Here is an 8,952-nt window from a genome sequence, read left to right on the forward strand (position 1 = left end):
GGCTCGAACTCAAGAGCCAGAGATCATGACCTGAGCTGGTCAGAAGCTTAACTGACTGAGCCACCCAGGCACCCCTAAGGGAAGCCATTTTAGATTTCTTTCTAAGTCAGTACGATTATACTTAAAGTTTGTTTGAACTGAAAGCCTGACTCATGGCCCATCAAGCATAAATTGTATGTCTGCTTTGTAAACGAATAGCCTTAAATGTACACCCTTACAATTTTTTTCCCCACCCTTACAGTATTGATCAGTGCTCCTACTCCTTGCATTCCTGGACATTGAAACTTGTTATTCCTGCCTACGTGTTAATCTATGATCTTTTTTAAAAAATTTTTTTTAACGTTTATTTTTGAGACAGAGAGAGACAGAGCATGAACGGGGGAGGGCCAGAGAGAGGGAGACACAGAATCTGAAACAGGCTCCAGGCTCTGAGCTGTCAGCACAGAGCCCGACGCGGGGCCAAACTCACGGACCGCAAGATCATGACCTGAGCTGAAGTTGGCTGCCCAACCGACTGAGCCACCCAGGCGCCCCAATCTATGATCTTTTTAAACTTTTACAAGAACATACCTCTGATACACTGATTTGTGGCTCTTTATGTAAAAAGTATATAATCCTATAAAAACTGTTCATTCTCTGGAGCACTTTTTTCCCCATGAAGATCACGTTTCCTAGGCAGCTATACTAATGTGGCTCAAATAAAACAATTCTTTTCCTGTATTAAAGTTCTTTCTGATCTGTTTCTGTTGACCCAGGCTAGACCTGGATCTAGGCTCTCCTAAAGCCTACATCTGTCACACAGGGTGCCCAGTCCACTTTGGTCTCCAGGCTGTGCTTTGGTATCATCACCACATACTCGTCACATTCGATATCTGAAATGTTTGATTCCAGGCTGTGGAACAATGTGCTAGGGAAACACAGTTACGCTTTTTGTGTTTCCAGGTGATGAAGTTTTAGAGTGATGGGGGGTTCATGAGGTCTGGAGAAAGAATTCTTGAAGATGTCTTTTGTACAAAAAGGTGATTTTATTAAAGCACGAGGACAGGACCCGTGGGCAGGAAGAGCTGCACTGGGGTTGTGGGGGTGAGTGTTTTATGGAGTCAGGGGAGATAAAGTCCAGAGGGTAGATAATGTCAAGAGGGAGTTTCCAAAGAGACTTTCACATGCTGAAGACTTATTGGAAGCCTAGCTCTTGTCAAGCTGAGGTTGTTTTTCTCTCTAGCAAGGCATTAACATTAAGACAGTAGGAAGTTCCTGGACTTTAGGCTACGATGGGATTGCCTTTTTCTGGTAAAATGGTGGAGACTCTTATCAGTTTATCCATGTTTTTGTTTGTTTGTTTGTTTGGTTTGTTTGTTTTGTCCTTTCCTGTTTTGGGGCAGCTGGGAGTGTCCAAGGAATATCATTCATGTCCCACCAGGGGAGGGTGTGTGTGCTAACTTGTACTTTGCCCTCAGCTTGCTTCATGCTCCTTCACAGGTATGTCATGTAAAGACAAATATAAATTAAAAATAAGAGGCTTAATTCTCTTTTGAAAATGAGGTGTTTGGGGCACCTGATGGACTTAGTTAGTTAAGCATCTGACTTCAGCTCAGGTCATGATTTCACAGTTGATGAGTTTGAACCCCACATCGGGCTCTGTGCTGACAGCTCAGAGCCTGGAGCCTGCTTACTTCAGATTCTGTGTCTTCCTCTCTCTCTCTGCTCCTCCCTAACTCGTGCTCTGTCTCTCTCTTGCTCGCTCTCAAAAATAAACATTAAAAAAAAAGAAAGAAAGACAATGGGGTGTTTCTAATCCCCTCCCTTTCCTCATTTACCTTAGAAAACTTGTTAATTCTGCATCTCTTTAAGGTATATCCCTTTGAAAGATAGGTCTCTCCCTTTTATTCCACCTTTATGAACAGAAATGTCTTTCTCAAATATCTGTGGCCACCTCTTTAAAATAAAAACAGGGGGAAATGAGGGGTGGTAATAGGAAGCTTTTGGTTTAAGTTGTAACCAAGTACATGAACACATACGTTTGAAATATGTGCAGCTTATTTTATGCAATTGTACCAAAACGAAACTGCTTAAAAATATATAAAAACTTGTACCTTTCTAGTCACTCCACTACATTTATTTTCTGTGTTCTTGAGGTTATTTGTGGCCACTGGATTGCTATGGTGGAAAAAAAGATAGATTAGCATACTCCTGGCACCTTGGAACTCCAGCTACAGTGATATCACACTGGCGGTTTTCACTTGGCCACGGTGGGAATATTTACACTGGGGAAACTGCACACACTACAAATGATGGCTTGATTTATTTTATTGTGAGGTATTTAGTCTTATGTGATGGAGAACATGTTAATGCATGTTAAACTCTAAAGTATATGCTGTGTGTGGTCACTGTACTGTGTATAGCAGAAGATGATTTAGGAAATATTCTTCTGGTATTTAAAAGCAATTCTTTCTATTGCAAAAATGTCACATAACTAAAGAGTGAATAAAGTTCTGAATAAGTCTTTGTTGTTTCATTCTTTTATATATATCTTAAAAACTTGGCGAAAGTATAAAAAAGACATTTTGCCAAAAGGGACGTACAGCTGGCAAATCAACAAATGAAAAAATGCTCAACATCATAAAATATCTGAGAAATACAGTTTAAAACCACAGTAGGACACTGCTACACAATTATTAAAAGGGTTAAAGGTTTTAAAAAGATTAACCATACCCACTACTGCCAAGGATATGGAAGAATTAGAAGTTCCAAACACTCCTGTTAGGAATACGAAAGGAAACAACTATTTTATTTTATTTTTTTTTTCTTTTTTTTTTTTTTTTTAATTTTTTAACATTTATTTATTTTTGAGACAGAGAGAGAGCATGAACGGGGGAGGGGCAGAGAGAGAGGGAGACACAGAATCGGAAGCAGGCTCCAGGCTCCGAGCCATCAGCCCAGAGCCCGACGCGGGGCTCGAACTCACGGACCGCGAGATCGTGACCTGAGCCGAAGTCGGACGCTCAACCGACTGAGCCACCCAGGCGCCCCGTGGAAACAACTATTTTAGATCACAGTATGGAGTTCGTTAAAAAGTTATATATCCACTAACCCTGTAACTCAGACATGTACTCCAAAGTATTAACAAAAGAAAAATGAAACCTATCCATATGAAAATTTGTATTCAAACCTCTGCAGTTTTACCTGCAACAGTCAAAAACTGAAGACAACTCGTATTCATACAGATGAATGCGTAAACTAATAGTGGCAAATCCACAGAACAAACATTTAATGACTTTAATAATAAAGTTTCAGACAATGCAGATGAATATATTGTAATGGAAGGTAAATCAATATTTGACTACAGAGCACAGTGACATCATTAAAGATAAGTGTGGGGGTGAGGGATAGGTTAATTACAAACATGATGGTTTCATTTATTTATATATAAATGTCAAAATTTATCAAATTGCATTTTGAAGATATATTTTATCATTTATGCCTCATTAACATTTTAAAAATATAATTCGAAAGAAATTTGAATGTCCTATTTTAAGAATCCCTTACATTGACTTCATCATCTCTCTCCTCATGCCCTGGCAAGGGCTTCTTGCCTCAGTGGCCAAAAATTAAGTGAATAATGAAGACTTAGCACCAGATTCAGTAGGAATCCTGGCTGGGTCCTAAGGTTCCCATAACTTGAAGAAGAGCTATCCCTTCTCTCTGTACTCATATTTTTCTTTGCACGGAAATGGCCTGGAGGACATCCCAGAGAGGCTACAAGAATCCACAAAACTTTTAGATTATTTTATCCCACTGTGCCTTATGCTATAGAAGATTCACAGTTCAGGTCAGAGAAGTTCTGTATCTACCAATACTTCACAGCTATAGTGATTGGAACATTGTGGAAACCCCTTTAAAAAACACATTCTAAGCACTTTGTTAGTATCCTCCTCTTACTATTAATGTGTGTGTGTGTGTGTTTTAAGTTTCTTTTATGTTTTTTCTTTTGTTTTAGTAATCTCCACACCCATCGTGGGGCTGAAACTCAGAACCTGGAGATCAAGAGTCACACACTCTTGTGACTGAGCCAGCTAGGCGTCCTTAATCTAGTGTTTCTGTGACAATTATAGTTACCCTTCTAGTCTTACAATGATGCTACCCTACAGAATTTTGAACATCAAAATTTGGCCCACGACTCCACTGCAAGACCTGGGAGGTTTTCCTCACCAGTGCTGAGCCCAAGGCAACATTCCCTGTGAATAATTTCATGGTGCTCTCAGAAGCACCACAGGAGTCGTGAGAACTGCCCCCTCCTCAGGTACCTCTGAACCCAGAAAATATTATGGCATTCAGTCTACAAACTAGGCCCAGAGATCTTGAAGGTTTTCATTGGAGGCCTTGGGCAGCAATGCAAACAAGGGCAAACCTGGAGAACAACTCTCTGCCATCATACTGTCACCTCTGAGGCACACGAAGCTTGGGATCCCAACAACAGGTTATTCTTTGTGTTTGTAAAACCCAGCTGTTTTTCAAATCATCCCATAGAGTGAACAGAACTCCAAGATTAAAGGTAGCTTAACCAATAAAGGCTCTATTATCATACAAACCAGAGCATTGGGAGTCAAGTTACTCCTGTATCGGTGACTTGATGGCTGGGAACCTCCATCACGGAAGTCACATGAAACCAATAATATCCCCAGAAAAGGCAGTCAGTCTATGTTGTCAAGTTAAGAACAGAGTCCACTAGGCTAAAAATGGGTCAGGTACAAGGCACAGCTTATCAAAGAGAGAAAAAAAGAGTGAGTGCTGAGACTTCTCAGTAATCCCTGCTGTGAATGGAAACACCAAGGTTCCCTTCCCTGAACACACTGGATTGGGCGAAAGATGCATACTATAGGCACCTGCCAGGTAGTAGAGGTGAAATGGCTTTTTCCGCAGAAACCACCCGTGGCATAAATCTGGAAAGGCCATGGGCAGGTTAAAAAGTGCAATGCAGCTCCAACATACCTGGGATTTTTGTGTTTGGATGAGGTTCGATTCAGGCGGCACCGTCATTAGGGATCGCCCCAAGTTTTGATATATGGAACAAAAAATTGTACTTGCTTGCACATTAAAGGTGTTTTCACCCATGTGAAATTTGTGGTATGCAGAGAGTAAAGGCCTTGGGCTTCTGGCTTTCTCACATTCATTGCATTTGTAAGACCTTGATGTGGTGTGAACTCCCCTATGTTTCATGAGGCTGGAATTTTTATTTTTTGTGTATTTTATTTATTTATTTTTAATGTTTATTTTTGAAAGAGAGAGAGAGAGAGAGAGAGAGAGCACAAGTGGGGGAGGGGCAGAGAGCGAGGGAGACACAGAATCCAAAGCAGCTCCAGGCTCTGAGCTGTCAGCTCAGGCTCAAACCCACAAACTGGGAGATCATGAGGAGCCAAAGTCAGATGCTTAACCAACTGAGCCACCCAGGTGCCCCGAGGCTGGCGTTTTTAGTAGGGGATTTCCCACATACAATGCACTCATAAAGTCTTTCTCCAGTGTATGCATTTTGGTATTTTAGGAGCTTGAAACTGTAGGTATAGAATTGCACACATTCCTCAAACTATAAGGTTATTTTCCAGTGTGAATTTTCTGATGTGTGGTGAGGGTAGAGCTTTGACTAAAGGATTTCTCACATTCACTGCACTGATAAGGCTTTTCTCCAGTGTGAATCCTCTGATGTTGAAGGAGTACAAAATTTTGATGAAATGATTTCCCACATTCGCTGCATTCATAAGGCCTTTTCCCAGTGTGAACTCTCAGATGGTAAAGGAAGAAGAGCTTTTCTCAAAAGATTTCCCACACTCGCTGCACTCATAGGGCCTTTCTCCAGTCAACTTTCTGATGTGTGATGAGGCTGGGTATATGTCTAAATGATTTCTCATATTCATTGCACCAATAAGGTTTTTCTGTAGTGTGAACCCTCTGGTGTTGATGGAGCACAACGTTTTGGCAAAATGGTTTCCCACATTTGCTGCATTCTTAAGGCCTCTCTCCACTGTGAACTCTCTAATGTTGAAGGAGTGCAGAGCTTTTCTTAAAGGATTTCCCACTTTCACTGCACTCATAAGGCCTTTCTCCAGTGTGAACTCTCTGATGTGTAATGAGGCTGGACATATATCTAAAGGATTTCCCACATTCACTACATTCATAAGGCCTTTCGGCAGTATGAACTCTTCTGTGTTGAAGGAGTGCAGAGCCTTGGTGAAAAGATTTCCTGCATTCATAGCACTCATAATGTCTTACTTCAGTGTGAATTCTCTGATGTTGAATGAGATTAGAGTTTTGGCTAAAAGATCTCCCACATTCACTACACTCATAAGACCTTTCTCCAGTGTGAACTCTCTGATGTCTAATGAGGTAGAAGACTTGGCTAAAGGATTTCACGCATTCATTGCAAATATAACATCTTTCTCCAGGGCGGCTGTCTGGCACTAAACAAATGTGCATTTGCAGCTTAAAGTTTTTGTGGTCTTCCCTGTTGTAATGAGTATTTTCCTTTTAGAGGCATCCTCAACTTGATTCCACTATTTGACTTCTCCCTGGTGTGTGTGGCCTGTTGATAAAATCCCGAGTCATCCAGGAAGTCCTTCCCAGCCTCCCTGAAGGTGAAGGGCTTCCCTGACACACAGAATTTGCAGTTGTTCACAAATAAGGCTCTCCTTACATTGCTTCTCAATAGTTTCTCTCCAATATCTGCTTTTCGTGCCGATAAAGGTTTGCTCTGAAATAAAATAGTTCCTCACATGCTGCATATATGCATAATTTCTGCCTGTGATGTGTTCCCTGGTACTCAGCCAAGTGAAAAATGTCATTCAAGATCAAGCCACATATCTCACAAGGGTTGGCCTTCTGAGGAGACAGACCTGCCTTGACAGGCCTGATCTGTGAACCCCCTTGATCTGAAACATGCTGCTCAGAAGGTCCTTCCTCATCCTCTGCTCCATGCCAACCACCTGAAAGCAGAGAAACGCTGGTGAAGTACATGTTGACCTTATGCAGGGAGATGGCATTATTACAAATGTATGTCTGACAAACCCAAGAATGAGTCCATAGGATTAACAGTAGGAGAAAGTGGTTGAGTTCAGGTTGAGGATGAGGCTGATTAGCAGTACTGGCCAACTGAAGATGACAGAATGCGGGAGGCCTTACAAAGTGAAGGACAAAATCACGGAGTGACACAAAGAGAACAGGCAATGTCTATAGCCTATTCCTCTACAAACAACTTTCAGCAGGACCTTGCCTGCTGGTGACACATGAGTGCTACATGGAATGTGGTGTCCAGGCCCGTGAAAATCCAACTGCAACAGAGCTGCTATTGTTCAAAGACTGAGAATGTGCATAGCTTGTGACACAGAGGCCAATGTTGTACAAGACTGCAGATGGACCACGGTGAAAAAGCGTTGAGATGTGGAGTCCAGACAGGTGAGGATTATCCCCGAGAGGTGAGGAGTAAGAGCAGAAGTGACAAGTAGTAGAGTTGACAAGGTGGCCAAGTGTGAAGAATGGGTAAAGACAGGCCAAAATGAGGTATGGGTGCTTCTGCCCAAAGCAAGCAAACAGGTCTCTGGTATGCTTTGTACACAGCTCTGATGCCATGCTTTCCCCTCCCCCAGGTGCCGTTTCTTTGGACCAGGCTGTGTTCGAGTTCATCTTGCAGCAGTTAGATTCCTTTCCATCCTGTGAACCTTTCCCCCACACCTCCTTGATGAGCAACTACACAGAACCTAGATGATTCAAATACTCAAAGTCAGGCCAGATAAGCAGCCCTCACTGGCCAAAAATAATGCAGTACATTGTAGAGCACAAGTAGCAAAACTAAATATTACAAAAAGAACTTGCAAGAATAGCCCATGGTCCACATAAGTAATTACCAAGTCAGTGATGGCAATTTCTGGCACAAGAATGAAGAAATGTTAACTAGAGGAACGAAGTAGAACCTAGGGTGGCTTGGATCTGGAAAATTCACCTGGTGATGGAGAGGCAAGCAAGATGGAATTGATGACTGCAAGTTTCCTGATTCTGGATCATCCCTGTGAGACTAGAAGGAAGAGGTGTTGGGTCTACTCAAGGAAGGAGAGGACAGTGTTCATATCCCAGCCCTACCAACCACAGCACCTATTCAGGGAACTAGGAAAGGAGGCAGTGCCCAGGGTCCTGATGTGAAAAGGGCTGACTTGCCAACGGATAAAGGGTAAGGGGTATGTTTAGGGACCTTACCAAGTGAGATCACAAGTGCCATGTTCTCCAGCATCACATCATGGTACAGGCGTCTCTGAGCCTTAGCAAGGAGACCCGATTCTTCCCAGGAGAAGTACACGGCCACATCCTGGAAGGTCACACTGACCTGTCATGATTGGGAAAACTGAAACCACAAATACCAACTTTCTTGAAGACCTGCAGTCCATTCTCCCGTATGTCTATCCTATGCCCACCCTCCTCCCAATTTCCCCAACTCAGAGAAGAAACTAGGCCCTTGGCACTGCTGGTGCTGTTGTCTACTTATGGGAAGACTGATTACTAGGCCCAGCCATCAGCAACAAGAAGCAGGTGGACAAATATACCTAAACCGTGAACCTGGCATAGAGGCATTCAACACCCCCTGCCAGGCGATTTTCGGGTAATGCACCAGCCGGCCCCTCACCTGCAGCACACTCCCGCACCCCGTCACGCCGGCGCTCAGACATGGGGTCCCCGCCGACGAGCGCCTCCCTGGCCCGGACCCATGGGACTGGGGACAGGGACGCGACCAGACGCCCCGCGCTCGGGCCTTCAGAGTCTGGCTGGGAGGAGGGCCCGAGGGCCGCGCGTTTACCTGAGCCGGGTACCTGGGCGGGCCGCCGCCATCGGACTCTGTGGGTGGACTGGACACCCGGGTGGAAGGCCACTATCCCGCCCCGGCGCGGAGCGCCTCCTCCAGCGACTCCTCGGTTC

At 43.6% G+C, this 8,952-nt stretch overlaps 1 pseudogene across 1 annotated transcript; it reads right to left on the reverse strand.

The window, feature by feature from the left end:
• Positions 1–5,589: 5,589 nt before the first annotated feature.
• On the reverse strand, positions 5,590–8,705 carry LOC132691193 (uncharacterized; annotated as a pseudogene). Its single transcript, XR_014136198.1, has 3 exons — positions 8,589–8,705; positions 8,239–8,365; positions 5,590–6,974 (listed from the first exon to the last, which is right to left on the reverse strand). The product of XR_014136198.1 is annotated as an uncharacterized LOC132691193 (transcript).
• Positions 8,706–8,952: the final 247 nt, after the last annotated feature.

The sequence above is a fragment of the Panthera onca genome, chromosome E2 (assembly GCF_046562875.1).
Source record: "Panthera onca isolate mPanOnc1 chromosome E2, mPanOnc1 haplotype 2, whole genome shotgun sequence".
Taxonomy (NCBI): domain Eukaryota; kingdom Metazoa; phylum Chordata; class Mammalia; order Carnivora; family Felidae; genus Panthera; species Panthera onca.